The following is a 16339-nucleotide window of genomic DNA, read 5'->3' as shown; positions in this document are numbered from 1 at the left end:
AAGTGAAAAGTGAAAGTGAAGTCGCTCAGTCATGCCTGACTCTTCGCAACCCCATGGACTGCAGCCCACCAGGCTCCTCCATCCATGGGATTTTCCAGGTTGCAATTGCCTTCTCCGATGACTGTGCTACTGAACAACAACTAAGAAGAACCAGAGATCAAATTGCCAACACAGGTTGAATCATAGAAAAAGCAAGGAATTCTAAAATAACATCTACTTCTGCTTCATTGACCTGCTAAAATTTTTGACTGTGTGGATCACAACAAACTATGGAAAATTCTTAAAGAGATGAGAATACCTCATCCTGAGAGGTATTGAGAAACCTGAGAAACCTGTATGTGGGACAAAAAGCAACAGTTAGAACTGGACATGAAACAATGGACTGGTTCAAAACTGTGAAAGGAGTATGTCAAAGTTGTATATTGTCACTCTGCTTATTTAACTTATATGCAGAGCACATCATATGAAATGCTAGGCTGGATGACTCACAGACTGGATTCGAGATTGCTGGGAGAAATAGCAACAACCTCAGATATGCAGATAATACCACTTTAATTACAGAAGTGAAGAAGAACTAAAGAGCCAGTTGATGAGGATGTAGGAGGAAAGTGAAAAAGCTGATTTAAAATCAACATTCAGAAAAAAAAAAAAAAAAAAAGAAGATCATAGCATCCAGTCCTATCACTTCATGGCAAATAGATGGGGGAAAAAAATGGAAACAGTGTCAGATTTCATTTTCTTGGGCTCCAGAATCACTGTAGACATTGACTGCAGCCATGAAATTAAAAGACACTTGCTCCTTGGAAGAAAAGCTATGACACACCTTGCCAGTACATTAAAAAGCAAAGACATCACTTTGCCAGCAAAGGTCCATTTAGTCAAAGCTATGTTTTTCCAACAGTCATGTACAGGTATGGGAGCTGAACCATAAAGAAGTTGGAGCACTGAAGAATTGAGGCATTTGAACTTTGGTGTTGGAGTCCTGTAGACTGCAAGGAGATCAAACCAGTCATTCCTAAAGGAAATCAACACTGAATATTCATTATAAGGACTGGTGCTGAAGCAGTACTCTAATAATTTAGCCACTTTATGTGAAGAGCTGACTCACTGGAAAAGACCATGATGCTAGGAAAGATAGGGGGCAAGAGAAGAAGGGGGTGATAGAGGATGAGATGGTTGGATGCCATCACTGACTCAATGGACATGAGTTTGAGCAAACTCAGGGAGATAGTGAAAGATAGGGAAGCCTGGTGTGGCTACAGTTCATGGGGTTGCAAAGAGTTGGACTTGACTTAGCAGCAGACACAACTTAGTGACTGAACAGCAACAGCAACATTACAGTTTCAAATTTATCACTGCTCCTTAACTTCACCCACATTTAGTAGACTTTTTTTTTTAGTTTATTTTGTTGTATGATGGTTCTGTGTTTTAAATTTTCTCTCCAGTTGTTATCAGTGAGACCAATCATCGTTTCACATATTTAATTTCCATTTGGATTGTGCAATAGTTATTCAACTCTTTCACTTATTTTTTCACTGGGTTTCCTATGTGTTTTTCCTTATATATATATCATTTGGCCACCTATTATTTTGTTGATTATATTTGTAACCTATATCTTCTCTGACTTTCAGTGTTAACCCTATTTTGATATTCTTTGATGGACAATGTCATAATCTCATAATATTCAATTTTTATACTTTCTATGTCATTTTCTTGTTAGTAGGTTATATAGGATTTTGGCACAATGTTGAAAAGCAATGTTTAGAAGCAACATCCTTGCCATGTCCCTGAACTTGAAGGATCGATTCCAATTTCTCAGTGGTAAGTATACTGTTAGTGCTGTTAGATATTAGTTATTAAGTTCAGGAATTTTTTCTCTATTCCTAATTATTAGAAGTTTTATCATGAATGAATGCTTCATTTTGTCAAATATTTTTCTACATTTATTGTTATAATAATGTGATTTTCTTTTCTAGCTTCTTGATGTGATGATTATATTAACTGATTTCTGAATGTTGAACCAGCCTTTCATACATGAGATAAATCCGATTTGATCACAATATACTTATATATAAATATTTTTTAAACTTTGTTTAGCTATTTTAGCCAATATTTTGCTAAGATTTTTTGCATCTATGTTTATGAAAGCTATTGGAATGTAGTTTTATTTTAGTATTTTACTTTGTTTTGGTATTAGAGTAACACAATGTAAGGGGCTTCCCCGGTGGAACAGTGGTAAAGTATCTTCCTGTAATGCAGGAGACTTGGGTTCCATCCCCTGGAGGACAGGGCAACCCACTCCATGATTCTTGCCTGGAAAATACCATGGACAGAGAGCCTGGTGGACTATAGTCCAGAGAGTCCCAAAGAGTCAGACACAACTGATCTACTGAATACACGCAATGCAATAAAATCTACCCTCTGGTGGATTTAAGCACTGAACTTTTCTAGGTTTAGTGCTTTTTATTTTGAAGTGTTACTAATGATTGATTCAACTTCTTTAATAGATATAGGCTTATTCAGATTGCATATTTGTTCTTGTGCTTTCTGGATAGGATTTCTTCTCTTGTCCATTTGTTTTCCGTAATATCTAATTTACCCTTTAGAGCTCACAGCATACGGATCATAGTTCATTTTTTTAATGCTGACTCAATGAACATTTTAAAATTCCTGGTTCAGTAATATCAAAATTCCTGCATTACCTGGGTCTGGTATCCATCCTTGCTCTATTTCTTCATATTTTGCTTTTTTTGCCCTATAGTATGTCTTGCAATCTTTTATTAATAGTTTCATATGATCTACAGAAACTACTATGAATAAGCTTTTTGGAATTTGGTGTTAAGAAGAGACATGTTTAGTCCTACCATTAGGTCTCAGTCTTCTAGTGAGCCTGTGCCTCTGGACTGTGAATGTCACACATATATTTCTCTTTTACCTCCTTCTCCTTCTAGGTGGGGAGATGGCTAACATGGCTGAATTTAGATATTTTCCTTCTTTTACACCTAAAATCTAGATGGGACTGGAGTTCCTCCAGGGAAGTGAGTTCTGATAAAATACTTTTGAAGGCCTGCCTTGGCTTCACTGGTGGCTCAGTGGTAAAGGATCTACTTCCAATGCAAGAAATCTGGGTTTGATCCCTGGATCAGGAAGATCGCTGGAGAAGAGAATGGTACCCACTCCAGTATTCTTGCTCAGAGACTCCCGTGGACAGAGAAGCCTAGTGGGCTACAGTCCAAGCAGCTCGAAAGAGTTGGACACAACTGAGTGACTTTCACTTTCACTTCGCTTGCTATGAACAGAAGGTTAGTTATTTCAAAATGGCTGCTCTTCCCTATCCCCTACTGGAATCAAGAGAGGACTTTTCTTCAGTCTTCATAGCAAGAGTCTCGTAGGGCTCCTGAGTGTATTAGTAAAAGTCATAAAGGTGTGGAGATCCACTAAGACTGACCTCTTCTGAAATGATTAATTCTTGAACTTGTTCACATTGAGCCTCCAGAAATTCATCAATTACAGTTAAGGTATTCTTACTTTGTTACTGGATCTTTCAGAGGTTTTAGTTCTTGGATTTCTGCTCAGGTAAATTAAGAGTTTCTGTACTCACCTGGCGGTATCTCTAACTTTGCAATTAGCTGTTTGCCCTGTGACCTGATTTGTTTCTAAAAAGAGTTGCTGCTTTTTCAGTTTGTTAAGGTCTTTACTTGTTATTAGGATGAAGTGATGACTTCCAAGTTTCTTACCAAAAGTCTCCATTTCTCTTATTTTTGCTTGTTGCTTTAATTGACTGCTCCAACATCTGGCAGCTCAGCTCACTCTCTCCAACTCAGCTGGGTTTCTGACAAATTGGTGCTGTGAGCAGGTAGCTGATTAAACACAGTGCCATTCGGAAAGAGCTAAAGTCTGAACATCCCTTTGGGATATCACCTTTGGGAGTTGTTAGCAAAGTCCATGGAACATGCTAGAGGGGCGCTAGCAAATCATTTGCAAGAATCTGAGCGTTCCAGGGACACTTAATGAATAGGTCTTGAGAAGTGCTAGGAGAGTCTATGGGACACTCCACCAGCCACACCAATGGGTCTTGGGGATATTAGCAGAAGCCATGGGGCATTCTTTGAGGATGCCAGAGGATTGTTTTCATAAGCTTTTCAGTTCTAAGAGTGACCATTGGTCTTCCTCATTAGCCTCTGACTCGCCAGTTGAGTTTGTCCAGGTAGTTCCCATTAGAGATCCTACCTAACGGTTTAGCAAAAACAAGTGAAGTGGTTTCCTAACCACCGCTTGGTGCTCTCCAGCAGTGGGGTCAGAGACAGGCAGAGGGGATCCTACAAGCTGAAACACTCTAAACAGCAGCTGTTGCTGAAGCTGATAAATACCTTGCCGCATAGCAAAGTGTTGAAATATCAGGAGGAAAACAAGAAAGAATGAAGAGCTTTTCTGGTTTACTTTGCTTAGCATCCTGAAGACCTTAGAGATTTAGTTAGATCTCCTCTGGAAATCTGTCTAACCAGTCTTCCCTAAAACTATCCAGTGGGAGTTCCAGCTAAGAAACAGCTGTGCACCCCACAGGGTTGTTCCACTCTGTTATCTATTCCCTCCTCTTGCCTCCCCCAAAACCTATAGCCAAATCCAGTCAGATGATCTTAAATCTGACATAGGTTCTGTTTCCTCATCAGAGGAGTACCAAAGGCCCTTTGCCAAGGTCAGAGTTCAGTGGAAAACTAATGAAAAGAAAATTGCACTTCTGGGGCCTCTTAGATACCAGTCCATGGCTGACTGATTTCCCTGGCACCAAGATGAGGGAAAACCAGGTAATACTCTCTGAATCTGAGGCCACTCTACTGGAACCTTTACGAAGACTCAGTATGGGTGGGCTCTTCTAATTCTCAGGGCCCCTGCAGCTAAATATGTGAGTGGATATAGTCTATGTATTATCTACGTACACACACACTAGCCTCTGCCCTGATGTAAATACTGCAGTCAGGACCATTATAAAGCGGCGTATGAAAGACTGTGAACTTATTTGACTCACTCAGTATAGTCAATAGCCTGCCTTTTACTGGACTAGTGGCAAACATTTGACAGATATATAAAAGAAGCTCTCCTTGCCCCTCTCCATGCAGATGAGAAATTTGAGTAAAAATTAGTTCTTCTCCTTGTAAGATTTTTGTTCTCCATACACACACTCACCAGTGAGACCCCCATGATGACAAGGAAAAATATAACCAGTGAGCAGATCATGCTCACCAAGTAAATGCAGGGACTGACATGTTCACCCCAGAACAAACAGATATGCAAAGAGCTGAATACGGGAGAAGACAGTCCATGGAAATTCAGACACCATCCTAGACTGGGCTGCACACATGGGCTGCCACAGTCATTAGAAGCAGCATGGAATAGCTATCCTGGCTGCCAGATCCTGGCCAAGCCAGACATACTGCCCAGGGATAGATGCCGTGTAGATCACAATGAGCCTCCTGTTCTGGCCAAAAGGCTTCACTTGGTCCTGACCACAGTTGAAACCTTCTTTGTGTTTGTCTTAGGCATTCCCAACCATTCCACTGACTCTGGCCATAGTGTTCAAACCCTACAGGATCACTTTTGTTTCCTGCTGGGGTTTCCTAAGTCTACTGTGTTAGTCACTCAGTCGTGTCTGACTCTTTGGAACCCATGGGCTGTAGCTTGCCAGGCTCCTCTGTCCATGAAATTCTCCAGGCAAGAATATTATTGCATCAGGAAAAGAAAAAAAAAGCCCAGACTTCAGTCACTGGATATACCATGGATTCTCCATGATGCACATCACCCCCAAGTCATAAAGATGACTTCAAGTTTTAATGTTCTTTGATCAAAGGACAGAAACAATGGGAGAGATCATTTCTGAGATTAGGTTGCACAAAACTTTCCATTTTGCTCTCCCTCTCTTGCCTTCTCCTGCTTGACCACTTTTAATTTACCTTGATTCATGGACCTAATATTCCAGGTTCCTATGGAATATTGTTCTTAACAGCATCAGACTTTACTTCCATCACCAGTCACTTCCACAACTGGGTGCTGTTTTTGCTTTGACTCTGTCTCTTCATTCTTCCTGGAGTTATTTCTCCATTGATCTCTAACAGCATATTGGCCACCTACTGACCTGGGGAATTCACCTCTTAGTGTTCTATCTTTTTGCTTTTTCATACTGTTCATGGGGTTCTCAAGACAAGAATACTGAATTGGTTTGCCATTCCCTTCTTCAGTGGACCACATTTTGTCAGAACTCTCCACCATGACCCATCTGTCTTGGGTGGCCCTAAAGGGCTCATAGTTTCATTGAGTTACACAAGGCTGTGGTCCATGCGATCAGTTTGATTAGTTTTCTATGATTGTGGTTTTCATTCTGTCTGCCCTTTGATGAATAAGGGTAAGAGGCTTATGGAAGCTTTCTGATGAGATAGACTGACTGAGGGGAAAACTGAGTCTTGTTCTGATAGGCGGGGCAGTGCTCAGTTCAGTTCAGTTCAGTTGCTCAGTCGTGTCTGACTCTTTGGAATTCCCCATGAATTCCAGCATACTAGACCTCCCTGTCCATCACCAACTCCCGGAGTTTACTCAAACTCATGTCCATCGACTCAGTGATGCCATCCAGCCATCTCATCCTCTGTCATTTCCTTCTCCTCCTGCCCCCAATCCCTCCCAGCATCCAGGTCTTTTCCAGTGAGTTAACTCTTCACATCAGGCAGCCAAAGTATGGGAGTTTCAGCTTCAGCATCAGTCCTTCCAATGAACACCCAGGACTGATCTCCTTTAGGATGGACTGGTTGGATCTCCTTGAGTCTTATTCTGATGGGTGGGGCCATGCTCAGTAAATCTTTAATCCAATTTTCTGTTGATGGGTGGGGCTGTGTTCCCTCCCTGTTGTTTGAACTGAGGCCAAACCGTGGTGGAGCTAATGAAGATAATGGGGACCTCCTTCAAAAGGTCCCATTCAAGCACTGCCACACTCAGTGCCCACAAACTTGCAACAGGCCACCACCAATGGATGCCTCTGCTGAAGGCTCCTGGACACTCCTGGGCAAGTCTGGGTAGGTCTCTTGTGGGGTCACTGCTTCTTCCTTCTGGGTCCTGGTGAGCACAAAGTTTTGTTTGCGCCCTCCAAGAGTCTGTTTCCCCAGTCCTCTGTAAGTTCTGGCGGCTTTATGTTGGGGTTAACGGCGACCTCTTCCAAGAGGGCTTATGCCACACTCAGGTCTGCTGCACCCAAAGCCCTTTCCCCTGTGGCAGGTCACTGCTGACCCATACCTCCACTCAAAGGCAGGTCTGGCTCAGTCTCTGTGGGTTCTCCTGGTGTGTACATGTTTTGTTTGAGCCCTCTGAAGGATCTCTGGTGGGTACGGGGTTTGATTCTAAATGCAATTTCACTACTTCTACCATCCTGTTGGGGCTTATCCTTTGCACTTGGGCATGAGACATCTTTTTTTTTTTTTTTTTTTTTTTAGTGGGGTCCAGCATTCTTGTGTTGACATTTGTTCAGCAGAGAGTTGTAATTTTGGAGTTCTCCCTGGAGAAGATGAGCACACATCCTTCTACTCTGCCATCTTGGATATCTTGCTGGAATGGGTGAATTTAACTCAGATGACCATTATATCTACCACTGTAGGCAAGAATCCCTTAGAAGAAATGGAGTAGCCCTCATGGTCAACAAAAGAGTCTGAAATGCAGTACTTGGAGGCAGTCTCAAAAATGACAGAATGATCTTTGTTCATTTCTAACACAAACCATTCAACATCACAGTAATCCAAGTTTACGCCCCAACCAGTAATGCTGAAGAAGCTGAAGTTGAATGGTTTTATGAAGACCTACAAGAATGGCACCCCACTCCAGTACTTTTGCCTGGAAAATCCCATGGACAGAGGAGCCTGGAAGGCTGAAGTCCTTGGGGTTGCTAAGAGTCGGACACAACTGAGCGACTTGACTTCCACTTTTCACTTTCATGCACTGGAGAAGGAAATGGCAACGCACTCCAGTGTTCTTGCCTGGAGAATCCCAGGGACAGCAGAGCCTGTCATCTATGGAGTCGCACAGAGTCGGACATGACTGAAGTGACTTAGCAGCAACAAGACCTTCTAGAACTAACCCCCCAAAAAAGAAGTTCTTTTCATTATAGGGGACCGGAATGCAAAAGTAGGAAATCAAGAAATACCTGGAGTAACAGGAAAATTTGGCCTTGGAATACAAAATGAAGCAGGAAAAGGCCAATAGAGTTCTGCCAAGAGAATGTACTGGTCATAGCAAATACCCTCTTCCAACAACACAAGAGAGGACTCTACACATGGACATCACCAGATGGTCAATACAGAAATCAGATTGATTATATTCTTTGCATCCAAAGATGGAGAAGCTCTATACAGTCAGTAAAAAACAAGACTAGGAGCTAACTGTGGATTGAGTCATGAACTCCTTATTGCCAAATTAAGACTTAAACTGAAGAAAGTAGGGAAAACCACTTCAGGTACACCCTAAATCAAATTCCTTACAATGATACAGTAGAAGTGACAAACAGATTCAAGGGAAAAGATCTGGTAGAGTGCCTGAGGAACCATCGACAGAGGTCTGTAACATTGTCCAGGAGGCAGTGATCAAGACCATATCCAAGAAAAATAAATGCAAAAAAGCAAAATGGTTGTATGAGGAGGTGTTACAAACAGCTGAGAAAAGAAAAGAAGTGAAAAGCAAAGGAGAAAAGGAAAGATAAACCCATTTGAATACAGAGTTCCAAAGAAAGCAAAGAGAGATAAGAAAGCCTTCCTCAGTGATCAATGAAAAGAACTAGAGGAAAACAATAGAATGGGAAAGACTAGAGATCTCTTCAAGAAAATTAGAGATACCAAGGGAACATTTCATGCAAACACGGGCACAACAAAGGACAGAAATGGTATGGACCTAATGGAAGCAGAAGATATTAAGAAGAGATGGCAACAATACAATACACTGAAGAATTATATAAAAATATTTTCATGACCTAGATAACCATGATGGTGTGCTTACTCACCTAGAGCCAGACATCCTGAAATGTGAAGTCAAGTGGGCCTTAGCAAGTATCACTATGAACAAAGCTAGTGGAGGCAAGGGAATTCCAGTTGAGCTATTTCAAATCCTAAAAGATGATGCTGTGAAAGTGCTGCACTCAGTCAATTTTCCAACAAATTTGGAAAACTCAGCAGTGGCCATGGGACTGGAAATGGTCATCTTTCATTCCAATCCCAAAGAAAGGCACTGCCAAAAAAATGTTCAAACTACTGCGCAATTGCACTCATCTCACATGCTAGCAAAGCGATGGTCAAAATTCTCCAAGCCAGGCTTCAACAAAACGTGAACCCATGAACTTCCAGATATACAAGCTGGATTTAGAAAAAGCAGAGGAACCAGAGATCAAATTGCTGACATCCGCTGGATCATCAAAAAAGCAAGAGAGTTCCAGAAAAACATCTACTTCTGCTTTATTGACTATGCCAAAGCCTTTGACTGTGTGGATCATAATAAACTGTGGAGAATTCTTAAAGTTGTGGGAATCCCAGACCATCTGACCTGCCTCCTAAGAAATCTGTATGCAGGTAAGGAAGCAACAATTAGAAATGTACATGGAACAACAAATCGGGAAAGGTTGCTTCCAAGTACATCAAGTACTGTATATTGTCACCCTGCTTATTTAACTTATATTCAGAGTACATCATGTGAAATTCTGAGCTGGATGAAGAATAAGCTGGAATCAAGATTTCCAGGAACAATATCAATAACCTCAGATATGCAGATGATACCACCCTTATGGCAGAAAGTGAAGAAGAACTAAAGAGCCTCTTGATGACAACTGAAGAGGAAAATGAAAAAGTTGGCTTATAACTCAGCATTCAGAAAACTAAGATCGTGGCATCTGGTTCTGTCACTTCATGGCAAATACATAGGGAAACAATGGAAACAGAGAGAGACTATTTTGGAGGGTTCCAAAGTCACTGCAGATGGCGATGGCAGCCATGAAATTGAAAGACGTTTGCTCCTTGGAAGAAAAGTTATGACCAACCTAGACAGCATATTAAAAAGCAGAGACATTAATTTGCCTACAAAAGTCCATCTAGTCAAAGCTACGGTTTTTCTAGTAGTCATGTATGGATGTCAGAGTTGGACCATAAAGAAAGCTGAGCACTGAAGAATTGATGCTTTTGAACTGTGGTGTTGGAGAAGACTCTTGAGAGTCCCTTGGACTGCAAGGAGATCCAACCAGTCAATCCTAAAAGAAATCAGACCTGAATATTCATTGGAAGGACCGATGCTGAAGCTGAAACTCCAATACTCTGGCCACCTGATGGAAAGAAATGACTCATTTGAAAAGACCCTGATGCTGGGAAAGACTGAAGCTGGGAGGAGAAGGGGACAACGGAAGATGAAATGGTTGGATGGCATCACTGACTGGATGGACGTGAGTTTTCAGTAAGCTCCGGGAGTTGGTGATGGACAGGGAAGCCTGGCGAATTGCAGTCCTTGGGGTCACAAAGAGCCTGACATGACTGAGCGACTGAACTGAACTCCCTCTCTTGCCCTCTTGCTCAGTTGCTCTGTGGAAAGCAAGCTGCCATATGTGAGGCACGCTATTCAGAAAGGCTAATTTTGCAAAGGATTGAAGGAGTTAATCAACAGTCAATGAACAACTGAGGATCAGTCCAACAGACACTGAGAAACTGAATCTTCCCAACAACCACATGAGTGAATTTGTTAGAGGATTATCCTCGAGTCAAGATCAGATGTGGCTTCCCAGATGGGATTAGTGGTAAAGAACCTGCCTGCAAATGCAGGGGATATAAGAGATGCAGGTTCAATACCTGGGTTGGGAAGATCCCCTAGAGAAGGAGCTGGAAACCCATCCAATATCTTGCCTGGAGAATCCCTTGGATAGAGCAGCCTGAAGGGCTACAGTCCATAGGGTCTCAGAGTCAGACACAACTAAAGTGACTTAGCCCATCTGCACGAAAGCCTCAGATAAAACCTTGTGCAAAAGTCACCCAACTAACCTGCACCCACTTTTCTAAGTCTCAGAAACTATATGATAATACTGTTTGTTTTAGGTAGCTAAGGGTGGGGGTACTTCACTACATAGCAATAGGTAAAAAAATACAATCATGAAAGTACAAGTAAGAAAATTTCAGGAAATCACAAATGTGCTAAATATAATAGCACATAGATGCAATAGCCCTAAATATAATAGTGAATGATAATGTGTAGAAAAGATACTGCAGCATAATCCCAGTAATTTGTTTTACATTAGAAAACTGAACAATGTAATTTACTATAGAAAATAAATTTTTAAAAAATGATCACTATGACATATTCAGAAGTGTCTAATAAAATTCAACAGCTGCTGCAGATAACACAATAAACTGCTAATAAATACTGTGAAATTAACAGAGGCATTCACAAAAATCTTACAGCAGGGATTAAATTGAATGGTGAGAGTACTTAAGAATTTCAAAGCATTTATCTTGATATCAGAAACAAAATAGGAAGGCCTTCCTGGTGAAGGAAGAATCCACCAGCAAATGCTGGAACACCGGTTTGATCCCTGATCCAGGAAGATCCTACATTTCACAGAGCAATTAATCCTGTGGGCCACAACTATTGAGTCTGTTCTCTGGAGCCTGGGAGCCACAGCTACTGAGCACACTAGCCGAAACTCCTGTGTGCCACAGCTAGAGAGTAGCCCTGTTCTCTGCAACTAGAGAAAAAGCCTGCACAGCAATAAAGACCCAGCACAGCCAAAAATAAATAAATAAAAATATATACAAAAAAGAAAAGGAAAACATATAGGTCAATTAGTTATTCAACATTTTACTAGAGGATTTAGCCGACAAAGTAAGTAAAATTAAAGGTAATAAAACTAGTAAATGATTGTAAAGGGGAAATAAAAGGGTGATTATTTTCCAATTGCAAAAGAAAATATTGTTTTACTTTAAAAACATTACCAGTTAGTGAAAAGCTTGAACTCACAGAATGCTGAAATATGCAAAACACACAATTAGCAAAAAGTATGGATCATATAGAAATTCCAGTCAATCATAAAAAGGAAAATTGGCAATATATATATATATAAATAGGCACTTTGCAAAGGAAGACACACAAATGGCACAATGTACAATACCACTTACTTCACTGTTTTTCATGAAATTGTAAATTTAATTCAGAATAATATATCATTTAACACTAACCAGATTTACAAAAATTAAAAGTCAAACAATATTTTGGGTTGTAGGTGATGTGAAGTAATGAGAACGCCAAACTGTGATAGTATGAACTAGAAAAACTAATTTTAACAAATTATATTACTATTAAAGTTGATGAATCAAGACAGCAATTCCATTCCATAGCACTAGGAAACAAACACTAGAATATTCCTCAAAGCATTCTTCTTCATATCAAAGTACAGGAATCAGCCTATATGAGTCCTAACACTAGAATGACTAAAATCATCACATGCACACAGTGGAATAGTCTACCCTAATCAAAAGGAATTCTGTGAGATACATCCACTTGGATGTATATCCAAATCACATAATTGAATACAGATAAATTCCTCCAGTAAAGTATATTTACATAAATGTCAAAATAGGGAAAATTAAGTAGTATATACAAATGGACACAATAGATAAGAAATTATTAGTTAACACAAGAGAATAACACAAATTTCAGGGGTTAAGAAAAAAGTCTGCATTGAGGGGCACACTTGGAGCTTTTAAAATACAGATAATATTTTGTCTGTTAGTCTCATAATCTATAGGGTATACATGTTATTATTATTCTTTAAACTATATGCATATATTTTAGCATATATATTTCCCAATAAAAACTTAACCAACTTTAAAATGAGTTTTTAACTTTATGAAGTCTTAAAAGTATTTACCTCACTTTTATTCAGGCTCCAGAAAAGTATTTTCCAGCAAAAGCACCTACTTCCTAATCATTGCTTTCAAAATGAGTAACATCTTCACCATCTCTGGGAAAAAAAAAAAAAAAGGCACCCCAAACTGAGATTTTATTGAAGGCATTCTTCACCTTATGAGATATGTCACATATTATCACTTAAACTATTTTTGAAGTTTTTCTGTGAACTCATTACTTCAAAGAAGATCATTCTCTATTCTTTACAGGATTCAGAGGGATCTAGATTTATGCTTTGTTGAAAAGGAAGATACAGGTATTCACATCATGTTAGTATCACAAATGCAAGAAATACAGATTCAGAAAGAGAAGAAAAATGCTATTTCTCCAGGTTTTCAACTTACCTTTCTGAAAGCTGTGATAAAATGTCTGCTACCAGCTAAAATGTGTATGTGTACATAAAGTTGAGCTCTAGAAATTGCTCCAGTGCAATCAAAATGCTAAGGCAGGACTTATGGAAACAATTATTGTAATTATTTAATAAAATTTAAAAACTGACTAAAATAGGTTGCCTAAATTATTAGTAAAAGAGACTACATAAAAACAAGAACACAAGGAATTTTAAATGAGTTTAAATGAGCTTATTCCAAGATGTTCACTCAAAGCAATGTTTAAAATTATTTCTCTCACTTATTCAGCTGAAAATCAGTATTTTGAGATTAGTTATATACAGTTAGAGAGGGCTTCAAATATATACATCAACTATCTTTTTTTAAATCATTCTTCGTGTGGGTGGCATTTATTCAAATATCAAAATTCTATGCAAAATCATAGGTAAATTAAGAAAAGTGGTATGCTAATATGCTTCTGAGTGATACGTAGCTTCTGAATGATACAGAGCAGTTTATTGTTTTGCTAAATTACTTAAGGTATTTGATTCCATTCCAATGCTTTTACAAATTTTAATATAAAGTCCATAAGAAAAAGAAATGTACATCCACATCAAGATTAAGAAAAGTATTTGCATCTCTTCTAAGAAACTAACAATATTTATTATTTTTAAGTGCCTTATCCAGATCTTTACACAGCATGGCTAATTACAAATGTTTTAATCTGACTGCTTTCAATTGTTTGGAGCATTTTGTTAAAAGAGATTCATCATTTTAATTCCATAAAATATCATTTTGTTCTTGCTATTCTTTATTCATATGGTTAAAAAGAAAAAACAAAAGCAGTCAACTGATACATACATAATCAAGAGTACAAATGAACATGTTCTAATGTTTTGGTGTTCCTCAAAACAACTTAAAAAATGTATGAATAATAAGTGGTACCTGAAAATGCACAAAACCATTGTGGGAATGGACTAAAAGATTATAAGATGAAATGTACATAACAAGAATCAATTCTTTTACTGCCAAACAGCTAAAGAAGTTTATAACATTTTCTTTATATATATATAAAAAATGTAAGGCTGAGGTCTGAAGTTGAACATTAATTCTATCCAAAATTCTTAGCTATTTATTTACATAAAAATATGAGGAAATGGCAGACATATTTATTACCATAAACTCAATGTTAGAGTGGAAAATGATACTACCAGTGATGAAATATTCCTAATATACTCATATAAAATTGCCACATATTAAATAACAGATATTTTGTCTCTGAAAATTACAAAACACAGTTAAAGGAAATTTTTTTGAATTTTTAATCACTAATAAAATTTTAAATAGGTTATCTAATTTTCAAAACACTGGAAAAGATAAGAGTAAAGCATATTATGGAGAAGGCAATGGCACCCCACTCCAGTACTCTTGCCTGGAAAATCCCATGAATGGAGGAGCCTGGTGGGCTGCAGTCCATGGGGTCGCTAAGAGTCGGGCATGACTAAGTGACTTCACTTTCACTTTTCACTTTCATGCATTGGAGAAGGAAATGGCAACCCACTCCAGTGTTCTTGCCTGGAGAATCCCAGGGACAGAGGAGCCTAGTGGGCTGCCATCTATGGGGTCGCACAGATTCAGACACAACTGAAGCGAATTAGCAGCAGCAGCAGCAGCAGCAGCAGCAAAGCATATTATAATCCTCACATCAAAGAGTAAAAAGATAAAATGCGCAAAAAGCAAAATTTTAAATATATTTCACTATGTCACTTTAGGACTTTAGGTGAGTCACTTTAGGACTCACTATGAGTTATATTAATGATTATAGTTTAGTTAATCACCCATTTAAAATATTTGCTTAGGAAATTAAGATATCTACAGACAGAACAATTTAAACAAATAAATTGTTAAAAAATAAATGGAAAAGATCAGCAACATATCAAAAATTGTTAAATTCACTACTAATTAAAGAAATGTAAATTATAGTAGCAAGGAGACACTAGTTTCAACTGTCATGTTGGAAAATATTTAAATTGTGTCTAATTATTTGATGTGATGTTTCCTACTTATTACTCTACAGGTAACATTTTCTGTACAGAAAATAACTGTAACCTGTACAAAGAGCAGAGATGTATTCAAGGGTACAAAGAATAAAGATTTAAGCCATTTAGATCACACAATTTGTAGGTGGTAGAATTTGTGTGCTTTTCATTATCTTATTTGCATCCTTTTGATCATTTTCAGGTTTTGTAAAATAAATGTGTTTCTTTTGAATCAAACTAGCTTATTTTATTTTATTTTTTCTTTTTTTAAAATTTTTTATTTTTACTTTATTTTACTTTACAATACTGTATTGGTTTTGCCATACATTGACATGAATCCACCACGGGTGTACATGCGTTCCCAAAAATGAACCCCCTCCCACCTCCCTCCCCATAACATCTCTCTGGGTCATCCCCGTGCACCAGCCCTAAGCATCCTGTATCCTCCATCAGACATAGACTGGCGATTCATTTCTTACATGATAGTATACATGTTTCAATGCCATTCTCCCAAAGCATCCCACCCTCTCCTTCTTCCTCTGATTCCAAAAGTCCGCTCTACGTATCTGTGTCTCTTTTGCTGTCTTGCATACAGGGTCATCATTGCCATCTTTCTAAATTCCATATATATGTATTAGTATACTGTATTGGTGTTTTTCTTTCTGGCTTACTTCACTCTGTATAATTGGCTCCAGTTTCATCCATCTCATTAGAACTGATTCAAATGTATTCTTTTTAATGGCTGAGTAATACTCCATTGTGTATATGTACCACAACTTTAAGCTAGCTTATTTTAATTATTATAAAAATATGGAGAAAATAACACCTTGAGATGATTATAGTTTTCTAAGAAGCAGATGGCATGGCTAAAAGTAATTTACCTTTAGAACTTCATAACTAGCAAATTTCAGTCTATTATACAGAAGTGCATTTTATTTTTAATCTGTGATTCTCTAGATATACAGAAGAAAAAATTACCTTTATTTTTAAAAACATTAAACAGTATATTGTATT

General features: G+C 38.5%; 1 long non-coding RNA gene across 2 annotated transcripts in view; it reads right to left on the bottom strand.

Moving 5' to 3' along the window:
- Nucleotides 1–6332: 6332 nt before the first annotated feature.
- Nucleotides 6333–16339, bottom strand: part of LOC132657988 (uncharacterized) — a 161931-nt gene continuing 151924 nt past the window's right edge. For both annotated transcript variants that reach the window (XR_009596848.1, XR_009596847.1), the window contains exon 3: nt 6333–13012. This is a non-coding gene — a long non-coding RNA (uncharacterized LOC132657988). The remainder of the gene's footprint in view (nt 13013–16339) is intronic.

The sequence above is a fragment of the Ovis aries genome, chromosome 17, assembly GCF_016772045.2.
Source record: "Ovis aries strain OAR_USU_Benz2616 breed Rambouillet chromosome 17, ARS-UI_Ramb_v3.0, whole genome shotgun sequence".
NCBI classification, from domain to species: Eukaryota; Metazoa; Chordata; class Mammalia; order Artiodactyla; family Bovidae; genus Ovis; species Ovis aries.
The sequence above is the reverse complement of the archived record's forward strand: the minus strand, read 5'-3'. Positions and strand labels throughout refer to the sequence as shown.